At 42.6% G+C, this 25,576-nt stretch overlaps 1 protein-coding gene across 2 annotated transcripts in view; it reads left to right on the top strand.

Moving 5' to 3' along the window:
* Positions 1–10,938: 10,938 nt before the first annotated feature.
* The window catches only part of AMOT (angiomotin), a 72,631-nt gene continuing 57,993 nt past the window's right edge, over positions 10,939–25,576 (top strand). For both annotated transcript variants that reach the window (XM_055121029.1, XM_055121028.1), the window contains exons 1-3: positions 10,939–11,331; positions 19,491–19,624; positions 19,799–19,874. The gene's annotated coding sequence lies outside the window, so the exon portion shown is untranslated. The remainder of the gene's footprint in view (positions 11,332–19,490; positions 19,625–19,798; positions 19,875–25,576) is intronic.

Below are 25,576 nucleotides of genomic sequence, written 5' to 3'. Positions count from 1 at the left end.
TGAAATCCTGCTCTAGGGTATAAATGTGACGAGAGTTATGAAAAAATAGTTTGTTGCCCTAGTTGCCCAGTTGCTTAGCCGAAAGTAGGGCAACGTTTACTCCCGGCACCAACAGGATTTTAGCTGCAGGGGGAAAGAGGACACGTTTGAATGAATCTAACTGTGCAAAAACTATCAAAGCATAACGTTAAACAATAATAATCACAACGATCATCATCGGCTTCATCTGGTGAGTGTGACTTGAACAAGACACTGAGCATCTGGCCAGATTACCGCTAGCGAACTCCCCCAGGAGCTTTCAAAGCAGACCCAAAAGTCTGGAAACTAAGGTCAAGGAGAGGCAAAGGCTTAGTGTGTTTTTCACCGCAAAGGCTGGGGGAAAAGTCCTGGGCTTTGTAATTAACAAGCAGCTGAGACTGCACTTTGGGAATAAATGAAATATCTGCAAAATGTAACTTACCTGCCTGGGATCCGTCTCAAATATTTTATGGAGTAGACCCTGATGGATATTAAGAAATTATGCCTGAAAATTGTAGTCTGGTGACCTTGGGGATTCTGTTGCCAGAGAGGAAGAGGTTGGGAATGTTGCCTTTCTCTCATCCCCCACAGGAACTACTTTTCACCAGGGATGACAAACAGGCCTGAAGGTAGAAACTAGAGTATCTAAAAGAAGCACCTGACAAATTTGTGTTTAAGAAAACAAAGGGGAGGGGTTCCCCCCACCCCAGATACTGATGGCAACAGTCCTGAGGGTAAGTCTTAAACAGAGATCTACTTATAAGAAGTTCGGAAGAACAATGCCGGCCCCACCCATCTATAGCCTAGGGCTGGGGTAAATACTTGGTGCCTAATTGGGGGATGGGGGAGGTTACTATGGGTAGTAACCAACTGAATCACAGGTGACTTGAAAATAACCATTTATATCCGTTTTCAAGGCTTTGTCACAACCACTGTTGATCTGAAGCTTTAAAAGAAGGCAGTGTGGTGGGGCTGGAGCGAGCCATAGTACTTAGCCATAGCAAGCTATAGTACATAGTACATAGTACATCACGAGCCATAGTACAGAGGGTAGGGCGTTTGCCTTGCACATGGCCGACCAGGTTTCGATCCCTGGCATCCTGTATGGGCCTTCTGTGCACTTTCAGAAGAAATTCCTGGGTGCAGATTAACCCCTGGTATCCTGTATGGACCCTCTGTGTACCTCCAGAAGAAATTCCTGACTGCAGATTAACCCCTGAGCATCTGCCCGTTTGACACCAAAAACAAAACAAAACAAAACAAAAGGCTGTGTGATCCTGAGGCATGACAGGTCAGATTACTGTCCCAAGTTTTGTTTTGTCATGTCTTGAAGTGCTCAGGGGACACTTTTGACTCTGTGTTCCAGAGCCATGCCCGCGCTGGAGTGTAAGCTGAGGCGTATGTGGTGCTTGAATTGGACTCAGGGTCTGGCAAGCTAAGCGAGAGCCTTAGTTTGTACTGTCTCTGTGCACTGCCCCATCCACCCCCAATTTTTTTTTTGTCTTTTGGGTCCACACCCAGCGATGCACAGGGGTTGGTTACTCTGGCTCATGCACTCAGGAATTACTCCTGGTGGTGCTCAGGGGACCATATGGGATGCTGGGAATTGAACCCGGTCAGCTGCATGCAAAGCAAACGAAACTGCTGTGCTATCACCCGAGCCCCCAGCCCAAATTATTACTGAAGAAATTGAAGCCTCGAAGGTTTGAGCTGCTTGTTGGGTTTGAATAGCTTGTAAAATGCAATGCCACATTCAAATCTGTCAGGATTCCAGTCTCAACGTTCTTCCGGATGGAGGTTTGGGTAGAGCTCAGGGACCAGTACTAAGGGTCATTCCTGGAAGTGTTCAGGGAACCATAGGTGATTGTCCAGGATCTAACTACGTTCAGCAACATGCAAGGCAAACTCCCTAAACCCCTCTATTATCTCTCCTATTCCTACGCTCCAATGCTATTTTTGTACTTCTGCTAGTGAAGCTGGTGGAAAAACACCAGGGTTGGGAAAAACTGGGAAACAAGTTCTTTCCTAGGAAAGGGAACTCCCTACTTAGGAGCTAGATATGAGGATAGTGAATAGCAAGAAATATTGGAATAGCAAGAGGGCAGAACTATTGATAATACAGTGGGTAGGCCACTGACCTTGCACTTTAACAACTGGGATTCTATCTTCATCAGTACAGAGCCAGGAGTAATCCCCAAACATTGCCCAGTGTGGCCCAACCCCTCATCCCCCAAAAAAAGAAAATATAAAGACTTCATCAGACAGTAAATTGAAAAGGTTTTTAAATTGAAAACCATCTAAGTCACTAGTCTGGGCTCTAGGGCTGGAACGATAGCACAGCAGGTAGGGCCGACCCGGGTTTGATTCCCAGCATCCCATATGGTTCCCTGAGCACCACCAGGAGTAATTTCTGAGTGCAGAGCCAAGAATAACACCTGTGCATTGCCCCCCCCCCACCAAAATAAAAGCAAAAAAAATCTAACCAAGTCTGGGCTCTAAGAAAACAAGCAGATCAATTTTTAAATATTGAGGTTAACTTGGAAAAGCCACCAGAATGGAGTTGGAATAGCTTCACTGGGTCAGAGTCTACCAGAACTATAACTATAGTTTGAGGAAAATAGATTTGATTTGGAATTTAGACTCAAAGTAGAATAGGAAATTAAAACACTTTGTTTAGGCAAAAACCTATATCATAAAATTTGTTTTCTTCACCCCAAAAATATTTCCTTAGCAGCTGTTATGTGCCAGGTACCTGCTTAGTGATTATGATCACCTCACCTCTAGGTGCTGTTAATTCCAGTAAACCACTGGGCATGTCTGCCGTACTCCTTCCTTAATCTTAACAAAAACGAACAGAGGTACATAAAGAAATAAAGTGTATTAAGTGACTAAAATGCCAGGCATCATGATAAGGTCTCTAAATATGTTATTTAATCCACACAGCAACCCTTTATAATGAGCGAAATTAGTATCACTTTACGGATGAGAGAACTATGCACCAGAGTCGTTAAGTAATTTCCCTCCATGGTAAGTGGTGGAGTTACAGTTGCAATCCAGGCTTGAGTGACTCCTAAAGTCTATATCCTTTCCATCACAGAGCACCAACGACGGCGGCTTAATATTTAACCCTTCCAAAGTTATAAATTTGCACTTTAACAGGGGTCTTTCCTGTATAAATCTCATGGGGCCATGGCAGAATTAACGAGATGGCTGATTAGGGATTGCAAATTGGGCCTGGTTTAAATCACACTGGAATGGCATTGACCTTCCTCCCCTGGTAGTTCCCAAAGAGGCAGTATGCCAGAGTAGATAAAACTCAACACTTATCACAGTGTACTCCTCCGTCTGGGATTACAATTCACTAGAACTCTGCAATTATTCAAAAATAGGAATGCAGAGTAAATCACGAATTTATTTGCAAAAGGTAGTGTCCAAAAATGAACTGCCTTACATCCTGATAACTTTGTTCATTTTAAGGAGTTTACTGGCTCTGGGATTTGATATGCTCTGACTTGCTTTAAATCATTGATATTTTAAGTCATTGACTTAATCATATACCCTCCTCTCAGCCCATCACCCTTTAGAGGGCAGGTTTTGGTATGTGTTTTTGTCTTCCTTAAAACCTTCTTGCATCACCTAACTGAAGACTTTGCAAGGCCTCTGAGAAGTTCAGACAGTCTGATTTTAGTATATGTGCTGCTGAAGCAAGCACAGTTTGGACAGTCTCGCCCTTTCTGGAAACTTAAAAAGGATGTTTGGTGGTTAGGTATTCAGTTAGCTGAAGTGAAATTCTGCATACGTTACGGGCAAACAAACTCAGGTTGCTCAAGAATAGACCCAAATCTGTTACTGGGGAGCAGATTTCCAGTCAGTTTTATTTTCCTCTACCAAATTTACTCTCAAAATTCTGGGGTCCTCAAGAACCCCAGGAAAAATTTGGCTCCCAAATGCTGTAGCAAGCAGGTCTGGGTCTTAGCATAGCTCCGGTGGTGCTGTTTTTTCCTAAATTTTCACCTTGCTATTTCATACACATGAATCAGGCTTCTAATGTCCTATGTCTGGACCATGTGTGACACATCAAGTGTTCATGTATATGTGCGCCTGTATATATGCTTGTGTGTGCATATGTGTGTGTGTACTTGTGACCTTGGCAAGAATGGAAAGAAGGAACAATGAGGAAGAGCGTTTTACTCACTGCTATTACCTAAAGTGTCTCTTTGTTCCTTCACCCTTCAGATAAAGTTGCCATTTTCTAACCAGCCGGCTTCTACTTATACAAGGCTGGGCATCCTTATGAGTAAGGAGGACCCTAAGTGGCATTCCTGAAAAAATTCATTTTTGTGTTTGATAATTTTGTAGGATTCTTTTTGGGAAAGGTTATATAGAATTATAAATCCTTAATATTCTCCATCCCCCGTTTGCTTGCTGGCCTCTGCTGTTGCTTATAAGTGCATTTAAATTATTTCATTCTTCACAGGGCAGTTAGAGAAAGATGTGTTAATTTCACACCCCTAGTTGAATGGGTGGGGAGAATATCACTCAACGCAAAAATAGTGTTTCTTTGTTGTTTGTTTGGTGAGTATCTAGAATTGAATCCAGGTTCTCACATATGCAAAGCAAGTGTTCTACTACTGACCCAAGTTCCTGGGCCCTAAAAGCCGGGTTATTTTCTTTGTCTTTGCTTCAATAATCTAGCCAGGGGCTAAGAAATACACTGTGGGCCAAATTCTTGCTATTTTTCTTGCACAACAGGCAAAATTATTAGATGCAAAAAGCAGACTTAAAAAACTAATTGAGGGGCTGGAGCGATAGCACAGCGGGTAGGGCGTTTGCCTTGCACACGGCCGACCCGGGTTCGATCCCCAGCATCCCATATGGTCCCCTGAGCACCGCCAGGAGTAACTCCTGAGTGCAAAGCCAGGAGTAACCCCTGTGCATCGCCGGGTGAGACCCAAAAAGCAAAAAAAAAAAAAAAAAAAAACTAATTGAGTTTTCGGGGCTGGAGTGATAGCACAGTGGATAGGCCGTTTGCCTTGCACGGGGCTGACCCGGATTCAATCCCCAGCATCCCATATGGTCCCTTGAGCACCGCCAGGAGTAATTCCTGAGTGCAGAGCCAGGAGTAAGCCCTGTGCATCGCCAGGTGTGACCCAAAAAGCAAAAAATAAAAAAAAATAATTGAGTTTTCTGCTGCTGTATTGCCAGAGAGATCCTGGTCAGTTGAGGAAACTGATCCTCCCCTGAAGACCTCCAATACAATGCATTGATCTAAAAAAATTGGAACATATATTTATTGCCCAAATGGCAAACCAGTGGATTTCGCATCTGGGAAGATAGTACAGCAGGTAGGGCACTTGCATTGACTCCCCTGACCTGGGTTTTGTCCCCCATACCACGTACAGTTCCCAGGAGTGACCCCTGAGTGCAGAGCCAGGAGTAAGATCTAAACACTTAGATGTAACCCTAAAAGAAAAAAAAACCTGGACTCTTAGTGTCTAAAATCAACACAGAGATATCTAAATCAATCATCTAGCTATACGTGCACAATGAACTAGACCATTGTCAGACTACATCTCCCATTTTTAAGTTAGAAAACCGCAACAGTTAATGTTTTGTGTTTAGCCCTTACTAACCAGCTTCCCTGTCCCTTCTTCCTATAGGATCGATTTTGGCCTTCTTGAGCTCCCTAAACCAAATACCTGGGACAAAGGCAGTGCATGCGAATTAGGGAAATGGCAATCACTGTATCACTCTCACTGTCATCCCATTGCTCATCGATTTGCTCGAGCGTGCACCAGTAACGTCTCCATTGCAAGACTTGTTGTTACTGTTTTTGGCATATCGAATACTCCATGGGTAGCTTGCCAGGCTCTGCTGTGCAGGCGAGATACTCTTGGTAGCTTGCTGGGCTCTCTGAGAGGGGCGGAGGTATCGAACCCGGGTCAGCCCCACGCAAGGCAAACATCCTACCTGCTGTGCTATCGCTCCAGCCCAGGAGAAATGACAAAGCTTTAAAAAACAACTAAAACAGGAAAAACAATAAAACCAGTACTCTTTACGTTAAAAGCATTGACTTGAAATGCTTTAAATGCTTTTAACATTTGACAGTGGTTGGGGGGCGTCTGGAGGTGCAGAGCCATATCTCAACAGCTTGCGTTACAGATGTGCATGCAGTCAACCCAGTTCAATCCCTAGTACCACATGGACCCCAGGAACCACTGTAAGCAGACTCCCCCATCTCACCCCACAGTGCATAATTGGGGATAGAGTCTGACAACCACTAAGTGTGGACCAGAACCAAATTCAAAATAAAATAAACCAAAAGAACAAAGAAACAAACAAATGAAAAATTGACTTTCAGTTTCTTTTTTTAAAAAGTTTGAAGTTTTGATCATATTGGGCCAGCATTTCCCCATGATGTTGGTCAAGCTGACATTTTTATGTAAGGCCTGTTTTTGCTTTCTTTGGTTTTCATTCTGTTTTTGGACCAACACTGCTTGGTAGTAAGGCAGAGGAATAGGAGGGGGTAGATATCTGCAACACTCTAGGGATCACTACAGTGATGGGGATCACATCCCAGGCTCCCATATGACCTCCAGCCCTTTGAGCTGTCTTCAGGACCAACCAGATCCCCAGTTTTTTTTATATCCTCCATCTTCGGTATAGATGTTCTAGTGACAAAGATCCTGAGAGCTACTTCCTCTAAAATTGCTATTTTTTATTGAAAAATATTCATAATATAAACTTAACCATTTCAGGCATACAGTCCAGTGACAATAAGTACATTCAAAGCGTACAACCATCACCATTATTTCTAGAACTTTTCCATCACTCAACAGAAATTCTGCTCAAGAAACTATAATAACCACCATTCCTTTCTCCTCTTAGGTGCTCAAAATCACTATTCTGTTTTCTGTCACCATGATGTACCTACTCAACATAACTTTTGTAATAATACAGTATTTGCCCTCCCTCTTGTGCCTACTTTCCCTCATTTAGCAGAATGGTTTCGAATACTGATTGGCATTTTGTTAGAGCACAAGCATTTGTTTATATTGCATGTTAAGAAAGGAGTTACATTGTATGGAAGAAAAAAAAGACCAATCAGGACAAGTAGCTTAAGAAAGACGCTCTAAACTTTTATGTTTAAAATGAACATTACATTCATTATTAATGTATGGAAGTGTTTGATGTGTAGTACTTAGGCAAAAGCCAGTGTCTTTACACAGGTGTTTTACAGCTAGTGGTTAATTCTTCCAGTATCTCCCAACGACTTCTCCATATTTTACAGTCAGAATATGAATAAACAGGGATGCTGTAGGGATTAATTAAATGCGTGTGGCATACTTTGCTATATAAACTTACTCTCTGGAACTCTTTTTCACTCCCTGTTTTCAACTTCCACAGCTTTTACTGTCAATCCCATTCATTTAGCACTTAGCACATGTTTGTTAGTTGTCTTTTTATGTATATACCCTGGAAGGCAAGAGCCAAGTCTCCTCTCTCTTTGTTTTTCTCAGTCTTGTCCATAATAGCAGCTCAATGCTTGCTAAGTTGGTCTCCCCCCTTCTTTTAAGTTGAACCATAAAGCATCGCTTTAAGTTCAAACAAATTGAAGCATTTTTCAAAGTAAAAAGGAGGAAGAAGTCTTGCAGTGGCAAAAGATAAGGAAGACCTAAGATGTTCAGAAGACCTTGGCAAAGCTGAGGTATCAAAAGCAAAACCAAACCAAGCCAAAAAACAAACCAAAAAAAAATCACCCTGGTTGTTAGTCTCAGACTGAGGATAGATTGACCCACCAGAAAGTTTGAAGCTATGCTTACTGGTCTCATCAAAATTCAAATTGGGAAAACAGTTTTGTCTAGGGAAGAACTTGAAAGGGTATCTCAGGGATTTCCATTGTATGGTGAATCCAGTAGATGTGGAGAAGGCAGGCATGCCACAAGCATAGCTACCTGGTCTTTGCTATTAATATTTGTTTCAAGTTTCTTCTATAATGGCAAAAGACAGGGAGTGGACAAAATTACCTCTCAATGGGGAAATGAGTAAAAGAATTTTGGCACATTTATGTAACAGAACACCAAGCAACCACAAACAAGAATGATGCAAAGGACGTAATCCCCAGTGAAAACATATTTAAGAGACATTGTTGAATAAAGAAATGCAAGGTGTGCTTTTTAAAATAACGATCCCACTTGTAAAAAGGAAGAATGCAAAAAATATGCAAATAATATACTTTGAAAATTACCCAGAGGCAAGGAAAGACATTTAAAGAATAGAGTAAAACAGAGTAGCTTTTCATTGCTGTCTGTATGTGCTGTTTTGTTTTGGTTTTATGTCCTTATTTCACTTTTTTTAAATTTGACAGCATGGCCCAGGCCATTTGGGGGTGAGGGTGGTTTGAGTCACACTTGACTGTGCAAAGTTGGTGTTTGTTGGTGTTTGGGACCATATATGGTGACAGGGGTTGAACCCTCCTACATGGGGTACTATCTTACTGTCCCCTACACTGGCATTTTAACAGTAACTATCCTATTACTGCCATAGGATCTGTAGTAATTTGCTTTATATACCCTCCCAACCTTTATATACCCACCTTCCCTTCCAAATAAGGCTGAAATAATGTTCCCTCGCTTCAGGAACCAGATGCATCCACATTGTTAACACCTTTTCTGTGAAATATCATCCAAATATTCTCACCTCACACATAAACAGAATCATAAAAAGAATCCATTTTGCTCAGCCTCCTGTTTCTGACTCTTTCAAACAGCTCTAATAGAGCTCTGTGTATGTTGAGAGTACCCCAAAACATGCCACGTGCCACCCACTCACTGCTGTTCCTGCACCTGGTTATATTCTAAGACCCTGTTTGCAGTGAGCTACTGTTTCCTTCCAGCACGTTTCCTCTCCCTTACCTTGATCCCTGGCCCATGATAAGGAAGGTTCCTGTAGGCAGGCTTGAATTAGATGTCACTTTTTGGAATGATACATTCATTATAAAAGCATGGCATTGTCAAAACCTTTACACTTAGACTTGTTTCTTCCTTATAACCTTTCGCTCCCCTCCCCCCAGGAAAATATATAAATGCAAAGAATGGTGGTTTCCATGGTAAATATTCCCTCATATCTTTTCCCCAAGTACACTTGTGTGATATACAGCATAATTTTCTCTTTCAGTGTCAGCACCACAATAGATGTAGGTCATAGAGCCAGGACAGACTTGCTCAAAATATAAATCTCACTCTCCTGGGGTTGGAATATGGGGAAGTTTATTATTGGAATTGCAGGGAGCCAACTTCACAGATCTACCCTTAAAACCGTAGGAAAAGTTGCCTTTTAAAAATGAAGCCAGGGACCCTACACTCTTTGGATGCAAATACTTAAAACACGAGACTATTTGATTTGCAAATGCATGTGACTCCCCACCACATGGCGCACACAAGTAGGAACACACATGTGTAGAGTGTTTCGTGCGTGTTTAATTTTCACAACATTTTTCGTTCTTTTTATATACCCGTGCGATTAACGTATCTCACAGCCTTTACTTACAGATAGGTAAAAGAAATCCCAGAGTAGAAGAGGAAACAGAAATCTCACTGGTCAGTGCCCATCGGAAATGAGCTTTTCCTTTAGTTCCAAATTTCGTGTTGTTCTGCGACCCTTAGAAAGTTTCACTGTGCTTTCATTTTCCCAGATGGAAAATGGCAGATTTTCAGGACTCCGGGATGCTGTTCTCAGCCCTCTGTGCTCGGAAGCAATGATCAACGTGAACATTGCATGAACACTTCAGTGTACTTTCCTCCCCTTGGGCCTAATAAGGGTGTGTGTGTGTGGTGTGTGTGTGTGTGTGTGTTTGGTGGGGGAGAGGGAATGCTACCAATCGGTGTATCGGTGTGTGTGTGTGTGTGTGTGTGTGTCTGTGTGTCTGTGTGTGTGTGCTTGGTGGGGGAGAGGGAATGCTACCAATTGGTGTATCTGTGTGTGTGTGTGTGTGTGTGTGTGTGTGTGTAGTGGGGGAGAGGGAATGCTACCAATCGGCGTCTCGGCAGACGTCGTCGGCGCTCTTGGGCGACTGAAAAACCAAGCATCTCATTTCCCCCTTCTCGGCAGTAGCTGGGAGAGAGCAGAGAGCGAGACAATAGCCTCTTGTTTAGTTTTATTAATTTCAGGGGGGGGTGGGAGAAAAGAGCGGATCGACTGCCGCGTGGACCAATCGCAGCCGAGTCCTCGGCTGGGACTCGCTCAGTGCCCGCTGCAGAGAGAATGGTGGGTGGGATTTACCGCTTGGCGCCCGCTTCGGCCCGAGCCGGCGCTGCCAGTGTGCCCAGGAGGCAGCGGCTCGCGGGCTCCGCCCACCCCAGCGCCGCGGGCCGGGCTCGGCCCTGGGAGGCGGGCAGGGCCGGCGGGGGAGGGGGCGGCGGGGGAAGCGTAGGAAGGAGGGGGCCCGCAGGGCTGCGACCCTCCTTCCCGGACCATGCCAGCCCCCCGCGCTAGCAAACGCTCTCAACGTTTCTATGTGTCCGTGTTCCACGCGGGCCGCGGGGCCGCTGCTCCGGATGGCTTGTTCCCCCTCGCCGAGTCCCCCTGCAGGTCCTTCTGGACGCGACTCTCTGCGCTGCTCAGGCCGCGGCGTGTGCAGTGCTCCTGGGAGGACCCCACGGAGGGCGCCCGGGCGGCCGGACCCCGCCAGTTCAATTGTTTGAATCCTCCCCGCCCCCTGGACCCGCCTCTCTCGCGCCGCCCTCTCCCCCCCCCCCCGCCACCCCCCATCCCGGAGCTGGGGCCCGGCCTCTCTCCTTTCCCCGCCCTCCACTCCGCCCCCCTCCCTGTCCACCTCCCCTCCTGGGCGGGCCCAGCCACTCACCGCCAGAAGAAAAGGCGGCGATCGCCCCCTCCCCGATCTCCCATCCCCGGCCAGGCGCTGCCCTCCCGCAGGCACGCCCCTTCCTCCCGCGGCGCTCGCGGACTGCCCGGCTGCTGCCCCCTCCCTCCCGATCCATCCCTGCAGCTCCGCTCCCTCGCGCCCCGGCTCCTCTCACTTCTTACTTCTCCGCTGTCCCCTCCGCCCCCGCCTCCTGCCCGGCTCCGGCCGTCAGCTGCTCCACCCTCGGGCCCGGCAACCTGCCTGTCTGCTGCCACCCACGGGAGTTCGGACGGAGCAGCGAGAGGGGAGCAGCGACGAGTTGGGGCTGACCCCCCCCGTCCCCCACCCCCCACCCACCCAAGCCACCACTCCGGGGGCCGCTGCCCGGGGACCCGAGGCATTTGAAGCGAGCCGAGCCGTCACCTGGTCTGCGTGTGTTGCCTTCAGGGGTAGGAACCGCCGTGCTTACTTTTCTCGGGGGACGGGAGCAGTATAGTTGGTTGGTGGCATGAACTTGATCGTGCCCTGAGCTGGAGGGAGCAGGTCGAGATGCGCGTGAGATGCCCTTGCGTTCCACTTTATTGGCAGCCGGGCCGGCCCGGGACGGGGACGGGACGTGGAGTGAGTTCCATCAGTTCCAAAGTGCGCTCTCCCTTGCAGTCCTGCGGAGATGCTAGTTAGTGGGTACCACTGCTTGATGCTGCTCTCTCTCTCTCTCTCTTGCCTTCCCTGGGGTCCTTGTAGGTCTCTAGGTAATTGAGTACAAAAAAGAATTAAAGACTCAAAGGAACCTGACGTCCACATTTAGCTCAGCAGGAATGTGCGTCCTTATCTGAGATTACAAGAGGTGTTTCCTTCTAAATGCTTAGGGTTGGGGTGGGCACTCACACACCCCTCCCCCCGGGGCTCAGGAATCCTTGAAACAGGATGGGAGTAATCTGCAAAGTTACACTATTTTTGCTCTGGGTGTGTATAAGAAAGAGAGAGGAATGAGAGGGCAAGAGACAGAGACAGAGAGAGAGAGAGACAGAGAGAGAGAGAGAGCACACGCGCGCGCCATGTGTGTGAGCGTGTGTGTGGCGTCTTAGGAAAGGTTAATAGATGTTAGTAACTATCTTGGTTCTGTTATTTTGACTATCCCAAACTAGGATACTGTAAGTCAGTGTTCAACAGGAGGATGAATCTTATCCATATACGAAAACGCATAGAAGCAAAAGTGAGGGAAAATGACAGATTTTGGTTTTTTATAGTCTGTTACCTGTCCCTGGTAAATTGCCACTACTCCAACTAATAAGTTGCAGCGAGGGACTAAATAAAGTTAGATAAGGAATACTTTTTGAAAAATCAACTTTTACAATTTGTGGCATTTGGAAGGCTCCTTTGAATTTTTCTTCCTCCACCACCTTCATGTTCCCTCAAGAGTGGAAGTTGGGAGGCAGTTTAAAACATTTTTAATATAACCCTCTTCTACCATTCAGTGAAGAAGATAATTAGTCACCATAATCTTCAATAATGGAGGGATAAGAGTATTTAAGTCTCCTTGAACTAGGCTTTGTGAAAAGTCCTTTTTCAGGTCAGCCTTTGTGAAGCCTCCTCAGTTAGATCTTTTCAGCACCCTCATTTAGTAACCAAGAATAGTTTGAAATACCATTTTCGATTCAGGATAAATCTTCACCCATCTCCCAACTACCTCCAATGACATGTTTATAAGAATGGTGCTGTTAAAAAACCTGTTACCAAGATAATTCCCAACCCACTGCTTATTTGGAGACAGGTTATTTACATATATTTCTTAAGTAATTTTGTTGCTTGATTTTAGTTTCGGAAAAGAAAGAAGGAAGAAGAGAAGAAACCTTAGAGGGTGACAGTTTTAAAGGCTGTCTTATTTCAGATCAGCTGGGAGGAAGAACTTGGCCTGACTAAACTACGTTTTATAACTGGCCAGGGACATTTTAATAGCCAGGTGGTTGTAGAGTAGTTGCATCTATTTAGAGATGATAACTCAGGTTCCAGCTATTCTGTATGGATTTATCCGGTGTCATTTGTGGAGACTTTCTGGCACTACATCATATTTCATTTTGAAGATACTTTCTCTGGAAAAGTTTGGGACTGTATAATTGAAAATGATTTTGCTTAACTCCATAGTCTAGATATGAGGTAAGCCTCTCAACACCTGATGACTTATGTATGGTAACTTCTTTGTTAAAGTGTTTGACTACTTCAAAGGTTTTTAGAAGGAAATTTTAAAACTCACTTAATACTGTTTTATATTTGGAAACCGACATCTTGTTTCTGGCTTATGAAGTGTAGGATTTATTAGGCATGCTGTTAGTCTAGGAATGTCGTGGAGTTGTTTTTCTGATGTTTTGTAAGAAATGTATTCGATTCTTTCTACAATGGCTTAAAAACATTCAGTTCAGAAAGCAGAAGTATGGATGCTATGACCTTGAGGTCCCATCCAGTGCCAGAATTCTAAGTGGGTACATCTGCTTTGGTGCCTCTCCTATGAGCCTCTCTCAGGGCCTAGCCTTCTTTAAAAGGGTGTCTTTGTAATTAAACAGCCCTTCTCTCCCATCCCCCTTTCTGCCTTTGATCCAGTTTTTAAGGCCTTTTTTCCGTTTGGAGACTAGGAGTTTCTCACACTCCCCTACCACCCTCTTAAGGTTTCTTATGCCCATCCTCAAAAAAAAAGTTCCTTGCAGTTTTCAGGATGGTTTCAAGTTATTTTATTTTGTTGGGGGTAGGTGTTGCCAAAGAGGAGGCATAGAGGGTATATTCCCTCTTAGGAAATGCTTGTGACCAGGTAGCCTCCTCCATGGAGACTGAGCATTTGGAATGCATGAGAACAGTCTATTCTTAAGGACTGCTTGGAAGAAATTGTCCTTTGCACCCATTAAGACCAGCTTAAATCCACAGAAAGGGGTGGAGAGAGGTGTGTGTGGTCCTGACTGAGCCTTTTAGGATGGTAAATGGGTAAATGTTCCTAAATCTCCTATTACATCATCTCTTTCACCCATGGATTCAGTGGGTTTGGAGATCCTGCTTGACAAGTTAATTAGGTTGGGACTAAACCAATTTGTTTAGAATTGAGTTTCATTGATTTCCTGTCTCCAGGAATTTTTGTTGGTGGTTTACCATGACGTGTTGTCTTTAGTCTTGCTTACTTCTTAGTTCCTTGCTGTCTTTTGTGGACTTTGGTCCAAAATCTAGGGTCCCACCCCCAAGTCAAAGGTTAGAATTTGGTCCCAGGAAATAAGGGGACATTAAACAGACTACTGATATGACATTACTCTCCTGCATGGCAGGCTTCTGACTTCTTCTAACCCAGAGAAAGGTGGGAAGTTGTGCCTTCATTAATGCATGCCACAAAATCTGGACTAACAGAGAAGTGAAAACAAAGAAAATAGGTGATTTGCATTTTTTAAAAATCCTCTACAGATTTCTTTACATAAATTTGCTTTCCTATTTAACACCTTTAATCTATGGTTTGATTATTTAAAAAAAAAACTCACTATAAGTGGGATCCCCCATAAGTTTTATTGTAATGATTAATGCTTGAATTTAGAGAGGTTATTTGGCCTTTCTGTTACATAGGATGGAATTATTTGTTTCTCAGACTTTTTTCAAACTTTGGCCCCTTCGGACCTTGTTTTCTTCCGTTGGCCTCTGTCCTACTGGTTGACCCCGTTCTCCCCACTTTATGCAGTTTTCCCCCGTGACCCCTTTGGAATATGGGCATGGTGTCACACACCTCAGGACATGTGGCACGCTGTTGAGAAATGCAGGTCCAAATCATTCTGCCTTGTAAATAATGCCTGCATTTAGCCTTGGTCAACAACTACTTACAGAGGGAGCTTATATTTCACAGATTTTGATGGATCTAAGGATGGAATTGTTTTCTCAACACATGTAAACTTCCAGATACACTGTATATGACTACATCTGCATCTAGGAAACTGTTTCTGGTTAATAATGGCAACTAATACTATAAGCTTTCCTAGTGAGCCTCTCGGTGAGAGGGACATGGCTCATCTCTTACTCAGTTTACCTCCTTTGGCAGGTTTTTTCCTCCGTAAATTGTGAGGGATCATGAGGGGTGATTTTGAAAACAATCTTTCAAAAACTTATTATTCTGTACCGAGGTCTTGAGTTCTGGCATGAATCTGAATTATCTTTACTAGAAAGAGGTGTGACCATTGTTAGAAATACTGACCTGCACTCTTCTGAATGCTGAAATCCTTTAAGGACATATAAGTATAAATACATTGTATTTTGTATCGAATAAAAAAAATAACATAGCAAATAAAAAACCTTAAGTCCCTACCGAAAACTAAGCATTCTGTTAAACTGACAGATCACCTGCTTGTATTTTTCCTAGGTCCTTTCAAATCTTTATTTTGGTTCTTACGTGAATTTTATATTATGAGGCTCATAGGAATAAACCATATTACATCTAAGCAAGTGCCCGCTTGAAATTAAATTTTGTAAGCCTCACTGTGTGTGGAGGGGAAGTGTGTGTGCTTGTGGGTGTGTGTGTTTGTGGACTGAAATCAGAACATGACTGAGAATACATGAATAATTGCATATACTTGTTCTTACAATAACATGAGAGATTAACAGATTTACTAAGTAACCCCTAAACACTTTGTTTTTTTTGTTGGGGGGAGATTAGGGGGTGTTCATGTGTCCAAAGGCAGTTAATTTTACTCCTGAACTCTATTACCTCTCCCCTACTCGCTTTAAGAGCAACAACAACAAAAGCTAGAGCACATTGTTTACTTTCCATTAGCAATTATTTTTATTTATTTATTTTTTAATTTTACTGTTGGAGTCACACTTGGCTGTGCTTACTTGTTGTTCCTGGCTCTGTCCTTGGGAAGGGACCGCGTGGTGCTGGGGACTGAACCTGGGCCTCTTGCTTTGAAAGCGTGCACTAAACCCATTAAACCATTAAATTCTCTCTCCAGTCCAAGCAATGATTTTTTTTTTAAGTCAGGCGATCATTTATTTTATTTTTTTCTTTTTAGTTTTTTTCCTGGCAAGCTCCCCGTGGCGTATTCATATGCCAAATACAGTAAAAATGATGGGTCTCATTCTCCTGATCCTAAAAGAGCCTCTAATGCAGCACCGTTGGGAAAGACAAGTAAAGAAAGGCTGCTAAAATCTCAGGGTTAGGACGAATAGAGACGTTTCTGGGCCCGCTCGAGCAAATCGAGGATCAATGGGATGATAGTGATAGTGATAGTGATAGAGTTTTTTTAAATTTTTAAATGAATCATCGAGAGGTACAGTTACAGACTTATAAACTTCCGTGCTTACGTTTCTGTCGTACAATGATCAAGTACCCATCCCTCCACCAGTGCCCATTCTCCACCACTTATGATCCCAGTATCCCTCCCACCACCCTACCTTATCCCCCACCCCACCCTGCCTCTGTGGCAGAACATTCACTTTTGCTCTCTCTTTCTCCTTTTGGGTGTTGTGGTTCCAGCAATGATTTTTTAAGCCACTAAAATACCGATAGTTTGTCACAAAGGTTCAAATTTGGGTAGATGAAGAAATTTCCCAAATGAGAAAGCGATGTCAGGAAAGCACACATGTTTTGTTTTGTAACTTTGAAAAATACATTTGATTTAGACAAAAATAATAAGGAAAGTTAAGGGTCTACTTAGATAATTGAATAGATGATACTGTAGTGTAGCAGGATAAACTACATATCATGGATTCTTGCATTTGGGTCTTTCACCTTATAGTCAAAGTTTTTGCTTAATTCTTAATTTTCCTTTGCTAGTGAAGATTTAGTACATATGTGCTGTCACATTTTGGATGGACTTATTCGGAAACCATTTGGTCATTGAAAATTAGATTAAGTTTCTTTCAGACAACATAGAAAAGTGAAATATAAGTTTTAGTGCTCAGGGATAAGTTAAGTATGGGAAGGATTTTATTGGGAATGGCATTTGTGAAGAAAATGCAGTTAGCTATATTTGGTAATAATACCTCCTAAGGTAGCTTGCTTTTGTCATTTGTGAAGTCACTTTCATGGTTACCTCAGCTCCAAAAAATATTAGACTGCACAACATGAAACCAGGATCGGAGTTTTTCTGCTCAACCATCTTTTAACTGGCCATGTGACCATGGGTAAATAGATTAGCTGTTCTGAGCTTCGGTTACCTTTTGCGAAGTGAGGATATTAATACTTCACAGAGGTACTTAGGCATGCTTCATATTGGACACATGCTTTAAGGTTATGGATGAAAGGTGTTTGCAGGATGGCAGTGCAGGCTTAGAGGGTCCTGAGCAGGTGTTCACTTTTAATGAGCTTTGCTCTTTATAACATGCAATGCCCTCTGGTGACCCCTACCTTACCTTACTGATTATAATTAAGATTGTTACAACATCTTTATTACTGACCCTCCGAGCTTAAAAAAAATATGCATTTTCCTTCTATGCAGTAAGTTGGATTTTAAGCAAGAGTGCTCTAACATCTGCAAGAGTGATGAAAATATCTTCAAAAAGAGTCATTTGTTGGAATGTGCCATGGCGATCCATGAGTTCTTCAAAGCATTTCCAAAGGATTGAAAAGAGCAGAGCAAATTTCTGCATGTGTTTGTATGTGTATGTGTGTTTTAAGGGAGAAAGTTTTGAGTAATATTTGCTTGTGACACATACTGATGATAGCCAGTAACTGAAACGCAGCCATTGCAGTGCTTTATAAACAGCTGGTTTTTATTAATGATGGAATATTTATGCTTGCTGTGCAATTCGTGGCTCATTTCCATGTGTGTGTCAAAGCTTAAATACCCCCCAAAGCAACATTAAGATAGTATTATATATTAATGTGGCCAAGCTAGAAAAGGTAGATTGGGTGTATTTCTCCCTCATTCTTATTGGTATTGCTTCAGGTCACAGTAATTACCTCCTAACTCTAGGCATGGATGCTAATCTTTTTTATATATCTCAGAGCAAACCTCCTATTTTGATCCTCTTGATAATGACAAATGATCTGTTCCCCCACACACATAATGCAGAGGAAACTGATGTATGTGTTTTTTAAAAGCATATTTTCCCTGCACATGCTTCTCATTATATGAGAGGCCTGGACTCAATCAGTAAAGGAGCAGAGAAACCACATAATTGAAAGGAGAATGACGGTGGTGGTGCATACTTGGAATATTTGTGGGAAGGGGATTGCTGACATCAGAAAATGTAGTGGCCTGAGTGTTAACAGTATTGAGGAGAAATAAGGTTTCTGTATTTTTGTCTATTGAGAATTTTTTTAAGGGGATAAAAATATGGGCCACATTTGGCATCCTGTCATGAAGTTGCCCTGGAAACTTTAATGAAGGCTGTTACAGAATAGTTCAATTAAAACCTTCCCCTTTCGGAAATGATTAGTATATCACTTACTCGGATTTGGTTGTTTTCAAGAGGCATGAATTTACAAGGAATTAATGGCATTTCCCCCCACGTGACAACAAACTTAAAATTTACAGATGAGGAAATCATTTAGATTTCCTATTTTGAAGAACTCTTACTTTCCTTTCGATTCAAAGGATTTAGTTTTTTGTTTCACTTTATATACTGAGGTTCCTGTTTAGCTTAGTAACCCGTGTTGCATTCTGGATCATATGCTGTAAACTAGAGCTCATTAATTTGAATTTCCTTTATGAATTAGAGAAATATGATGTATAACAAACTTTTATTGAAGTTACATTTGATTTTTCCTTATATAGTGTGTGCATTGGGGAAAGAAAAAAAATTTTTTTAAAAGCAAATGATTTTGGGTACTAAGAAAATTTTGATGACCTCCTTTTGCCCCCAAAGCATTCTGTCTGCCTTAGCGTCTCATCTCAGTTCGGCTTCCATTAGGGCAATGTGATAACTATTCCGACCTAGTGATTTTTGTAACTAGGCTAAGCGGTTATCCCTTGGCAGCCTCCAAGAGAGTGGTTATGATGGGAATCGGATGCAGGATTCCGAGCATGTTCTTTCTACCCTACTGTCTTTTTTAGGGCAATGAATGCTTGCTGCTGAGGTTTCAGGGCCATTTGCAGTAGAGCAAGTGCTACGTAGGTACATCTCCTGCCATTCTCTGTTCCCCCATAACTAGCAGGAGACAGCCTTTCTGTTCTGCTATTCTTTTATGCTATGCCTTCATCAGATGAAATGAAATCCATACATTAATTTCTGAGTGGGAAAGTTGCTTGGCTTGTAGGATTTATCGTCTTAACTGATTTCACCCTAGCCCTGCCCGGGAAGACAATGTTTAGGTTTAGTTTTGTAAAGGCAATTCAGTTAAGACAGGTGACCGGGCCTTTCAAGTCAGTAGCAGGAGGAGGGGCAGCCTTGGGGAGTGAGTCAGGCTCTTTGGTATGAAGATATGAAAAGCTGGCTCCTGTCCACGCACCTGCTGGATGCCACACTGCAATCCGCACCTGAGCCCCACTCAGACACAAACCCAGTCTGAAGGATATTGGGTTTTTTTTTTTCAGGGGGTGCAGCAAAACAGGGAGCTCTCAACATTGTTAGTCATTCCCAGGGTGACTTAGTAGGGGAAAATTTCTTAAATATTTTCTTCTAGGTGACTCAGGCTATTTTCTTCTAGGTGCAGCGTGTTTGCTTGTTCAACAGCCTGTTGGAGTGTTGAGGAAATTTGCGTTCCTAACGAATTTCCCTTGTGAAAACTGGAGAATCAAACACAACAACAACAACAACAACTGGAGAGTTCATTTTGTGGAGGTTTGTGTCTTAAACTTGGAAAGGAAATTACAAAACCTGGATTCGGATTCTGACTCTCCCAGAGAACAACAGGGAAATTTTGGCCAATTTACTGCTCCTTAGCTACCAGTTCTGGACTTGAGTGTCTCCAGTTGTTGAATGAAATTAATCACATTTACCTTTATTTTCTTTCAGATCTGCTGAGAAAGAGAAAAAACCATTAACAAAAGTGAAAGACCTTTCTTTTAGAAGAAAATCTGAGAAACTAAAGGTAATAGTTCTTCCTGCCTTCTCACTATGCGCATAATAAATAAATACATATTTATTGTATCAGTTAAAAGCATATTGTATCAATAAAAGTATATTTATTGTGTCAGTTAAGTGCTGGGAAAGATACAGTGAAAAACCATACACCCAGCCGTGTCCTGGAAGCTCACAGTCTAGCAACTTCTATCTCTGACTCAACTCTACAGTGATTTTTTTCTTGGATACTTAGAATTGACAAGAATTAACTTCTGGTTTTCCCTGTATTGCAATGGAACTTCTGTCATAGGAGCAGTATATTCTAAGGTTTAGATTAAAGTTGTTTGGGGAATTTCCCTCTAATTCCTACATTTTCCAAGTATTTAACCCCAACTTTTTTTCAGGGACCTGTCCTAAATTCTTGGTTCTGTTCGATTCCTAGTCTCTCTAATCCACTCCAGTTTTTGACCGACTTTAGCTGTCCTCCATATGCTGTATCACTGTATCACTGTCATCCCGTTGTTCAGCGATATGCTCGAGTGGGCGCCAGTAACGTCTCCATTCGTCCCTGTCGAGTGCTAGCGTAGCTCGATGGCGTATTGGGGGCTCTTTCAGGGTCAGGGGAATGAGGACCGTCGTTGTTACTGTTTTTGGCATATCGAGTATGCCACAGGTAGCTTGCCAGGCTCTGCCATGCCATCTATATGCTAGTGACTCCTAAACATTTATATCAATCTGTTCTCAGACTCTTCCCCTTCTCACTTCCCCAACATCAAGCTGGTTATCAGATTCTTTGATTCTTTACTCATAGAACTTTTCCTCTGAAAGCCTTTGTTCAGGTGATCCCAAGTTTTTATAGAATGAGTTGTCAGAGCTCTCTGCTCTTACTACTGGTTTCCCATTGGATTATGTCCCTTCTGTTTGAATGGGAGCTCCCATAAGACTGAAATTCTAGGGCCCTGGAGATAGTATAGAATTTAGTGCACATGCTGAATATGTTCCTGACCAGGTTTGATTCTCAGCACCACATGGTTCCTCGTGGTGCATCACTGGGTGAAACTCTGGAGGTCCCTGTCACTGACTGCCATAGTGGTCATATTTGGTGTTGGGTATTGAACCCAAGTTGACCACATGCAAGGCAAGTTCCTTACCCACTGTGCTAGCTCTTTAGCCCTAATTTTTCTTATTTTTCATTTCATTTATTTTTGAGGGGTTCTGGACAACGTCCAGTGGTTCTTAGGAGCTTTTCCTGGCTCTGTGCCCAGGAATCTCCCCTGGCAGTGCTCAGGATGTGGAAAGGCAATAATCTAACCAGAGTTACATCGAATACAACAAATACATTGGGTCTCTAGTGGCAGGTGGATGCATGTAAAGCAAATGTCGTATATTCTATCCCTCTGGCCATTTATTTTTTCTCTTTTGGTGGTGTTTTTGGGGGCTAAATATGGTGATGGAAATCAAACTAGCATCTCGGGCTTGCTTTATTTCTCTTTTTAATCTGCCCAGGGGCCTATATAGTTCTGATTATAGTAATTGCTCAATAAATGTGTATGGAAGTTATGGTGTGCTGATTTCTGCAGTACAGATGTTGACAAAGTTCAATAGGAACACTCAAAAGTTGGTATGGATTTTCTTTATTGACCAGTGTTTGGCTCCCTTGTGGAATGGTGAAGGAGTCCGGGAAATCATTTTAAAGAGAAGAACGATGAAAGAACTGACTTCTGAGACTTTTGCCCTAGAAGTCCAATAAAGAAATGTTGTATCTACTCTTGCTAAGCAAGGAGCTTCTTTGTTGTATTACAGCCCCCTGCTGTAGGATCAGATGACCTTTATGGGCTTGCAGTTTAACTTCTGTCTGAAGTATTAACTGTTTAAGACTGGTGCCCTTTAATCACATAATATTTAGAAGAACTGACCTAAAATAAAGAACCTTAACTATGACTGAAAATAGAGAAATACAAATTTCTTAGTTATGAACACTTACTATGATGCAGCAAAATGCCTTTTAAAATACATTGAAGAGGGTCTCTAGTGATAGTACAGCAGGTAGGGCGTTTGCCTTGCATGCTGCCAACCGTGTTCGATTTCCAGCATCCCATATTGTCTCCCAGGAGTAATTCCTGAGGACAGAGCCCGGAGAAACTCCTGAGCATTGCCAGGTGTGACCCCCCTCCACAAAAAGCTAAAATATATTGAAGAGGCCTCAAGAAATAGTGCAGCCATTAACGTGGTTTCCTTGCATGCACTAATCCCAGTTCAGTCCTTGGCATCGCGTCCAATCCGCTGAGCACAGCCAGGAGTGAGCCTTGAGACCACCAGTGTACCCCAGTGCCTGTCCCCCATATATTCAAGAGTGGTCTTGAAGACTCTCACATTAAATGACTAGATTATAGCTAGTTTGATCACTAGAACTGAATGTCTTCAAGCTGACTTCAGATCTTTCCAAGGGCAAAAATGAAACTTGATATAAGCCATTACAGGCCATGAACCTGTTCTCACCCACCTGATGCTTTTACTAATTAGCTTCTTGGCCCAGTGGCAATTTGGGGCAAGTGCATGCAAGCTAGATTCACAGGGGAGCCCACATTCCACTCTGCCATTTCGCAAGCCGCTGGGATACTACATTGCTTCTCTTGGCTTCTTTCCCTCCTAAGAATCCTGCTCTGCCATGGTGGAAAAATGGTAGCAGAGAAACTTTTCATTAAATGAAGGAATTAATTTCATGGGGTTTTGGAGTTTTATTTTTCAGAGGTTGTCTAAAAACATTTCATGCTTCTTCGGATCATTAATTTCACTTCTGGGATTCTATCATTAAGAAACAATTCAAAATATTGGCAAAGGTTAAATCTAAAGATGTTTTTGTAACATAGAGAGTAGCACAAAGTTAGAAGAAGTTTAAATGTGTAAAGGGTTAGCAAATGGGTAAGTAAATCTTGATACACTTATTTACTGGATTGTTAAAGGCATTAAAGTGTTTGTTACAAACTGTGTGACTTGGAAAAAGTACTTAAGAAAAAGTGAAAATTGGGATTTTAAATTATGTTTACATACTTCATTGTTATAACAAAAATGTATAAAACATTTTTATTCAAGGAAATTTTAAAAACATTTTATTCAAGGAAATACACATGCTAAAAAGTGTTTGATTTGTCATGCTAGGACTAGGTATGATTTTTTAAAATATATTTTTAATATTGTGCTTAAATTTTATAATAAAATTAAAGATAGAAGAGAGTAGTGTGTCATTGCAGATAGTAGGTGGGCAAAGTAGGCTGTTTCTAGGTATAGTTCTAAACTTTTCTTGGTTAAGATTCAGTCTGATTTCCTGACTATTCTTGTTCTGGCAGGTGATCAATTCCTGTCTTAAAATGTGTGTATGGAGGGATGGGAGCAAGAAATGGTATGGAGGATTTCACTGCTCATTAAACATCAGGATTAATTACCTGGTTGTCTGTTAGCATGTGTAAGTTCATTGCTTTAGAGTCAGAAACTGGGGCTAAAAATGACCACACCTTTGCATTGCCATCTCAAAACATAACTTGTCATGCAAAATCTTAGAAATAGTGTTTTTTTGTAAAAAAATCATTTTTTGTGTGGAGGTGGGGGAACCACATCCTGTGATACTCAAGAGTTATTCCATCTATGCATTCTCCGGGGGCCATAGGAAATGTCAGGGATCAAACTCGAGCCAGCAAGTAACCTACCTACTGTACTATCGCTCCAGCCCCTGATCCTAATATTTGGGAACACCAAGACCTTAACTATGGGGGCTGGAGCAATAGTACAGTGGATAGGGCGTTTGCTTTGCACGCTGCTGACCCGGGTTCAATCCCCAGTATTCCATATTGTCCCCTGAGCATTGCTAGGACTAATTCCTGAGTGCAGAGCCAGGAGTAATCTCTGTGTACTGCCGGGTGTGACTCAAAAAGCAAAAAAAAAAAAAAATTAAAAAGATCTTAAAATGGTTCTTAAAATAACTTACTAACATAATTTGGAGTAGATACAGGAGGTAAGAAGTGGGGCCAGCTCAAATTATTTCTTTAAACTAGTGCTTGGGGCTGGGGTGGTAGCACAGTGGGTAGGGTGTTTGCCTTGCAAGCAGCCGAGCCGGATTCGATTCCCAGCATCCCATATGGTTCCTCTAGCACCACCAGGAGTAATTCCTGAGTGCATGAGCCAGGAGTAACCCCTGTGCATCCCCGGGTGTGACCCCCTAAAAAACGCAATGACTAAATAATAAATAAATAAACTAGTGCTTGACTTGAAATCAACTGCCAAAATTGTATGATACTGACAGACTTAGATTGGGGTTATGGAAACATTTATCTGTGGGAGCTCATTATTACTCTCCAATCTACCTGCATATGTTGTTCTATGGAGGAATTTTCAGTTATTTCTGCCATACTTCTAACTTAAACATATCTCTTTGTTCTCCTTAACATTTTCCTTCTGCCATTCACATTTTATTCCAGCAGATTTGGAAAATTGGTGCTGTCATTAATCTAAGTTTGTTGTCTTTTAAAGCCAGTCAATTTATATCTAATAATATTTTAAACATCTATATATATGCTAACAATGCTAGGCAAGATACTGCAGTGGAAGGGCTATTGCTTTAGGAAAAATAAAGTCTCCATTCTGGGTTCTAATTTTAGCGAACTCTTTTAAGTCCTTGCATATTTGTCTATAGAAAGATGGAGGGGTGGGGGGGTGAGACCACCAAACAGTTTCTCATGAGTCTTTCTAGATTTGACCTTTGCTTAGTAGCTAAGGATCTCTGCCTTCAGAAAACAAAGTTCCAAGTTCCTTCTCTTCCTCCTTCTCATTCTCTTCCTTCTCCTTCCCCTTCTCTCCCTCTCTCCCTCCCCACCTCCTCCTCCACCCTTTCTTCTTCCTTCTCCTCCTCCTCGGGCTGGAGCAATAGCACAGCGGGTAGGGCATTTGCCTTGCACGCAGCCGACCCGGGTTTGATTCATCTGCCCCTCTCGGAGAGCCCAGCAAGCTACCGAGAGTATCCTGCCCACATGGCAGAACCTGGCAAGCTACCCGTGGCGTATTCGACATGCCAAAAACAGTAACAACAAAGTCTCACAATGGAGACGTTACTGGTGCCTGCTAGAGCAAATCGATGAACAACGGGATGACTGTGCTACAGTGCTCCTCCTCCTCTCTTCTTTTTTTTTTGCCACTCCTGGTGGTGCTCAGGTTTTACTGCTATCTCTGCACTCAGGAATCACTCCTGGGAACATGGGACCATAAGGAGTGCCACATTGGCTGCATGAAAGGCAAGAGCCTTACTCGCTGTGCTATCTCTTCTCCCCACTCTTTTTTTTATAGTACTGAAGATCTAACCATGGTCTAATGCATGCTAAGCATGTTCCTTACTGTTGAACCACATCCCCAGCCTGCAAATAAAGTTTTGAATACTAACTTAACTTCAAAAATCTACTGTAGCCTTCTAGAAAAAGATCACTTTGAAATAATTTAAAAATAACAATAATAGTCAAACCACTAGCAACATTGTTATTGCTGTATTTATCAAGAGACACAAATGAGGCAATCCACAGATGCCAGATTTGAATTTGGGATGTGACTGATGTTGGTCCTAGACTCTTAACTATGATCTTTATTTTGCCTACCTGTCACGTATTAAAGGTTTAGGTATAGGGGACCAGTTCAATAGTACAGTAAGCAGGACACTTGCCTTGATTACAGCTGGCCTGCATTTGATCC

This window comes from Sorex araneus, chromosome X (genome assembly GCF_027595985.1).
Source record: "Sorex araneus isolate mSorAra2 chromosome X, mSorAra2.pri, whole genome shotgun sequence".
NCBI lineage: Eukaryota > Metazoa > Chordata > Mammalia > Eulipotyphla > Soricidae > Sorex > Sorex araneus.
The sequence above is the reverse complement of the archived record's forward strand: the minus strand, read 5'-3'. Positions and strand labels throughout refer to the sequence as shown.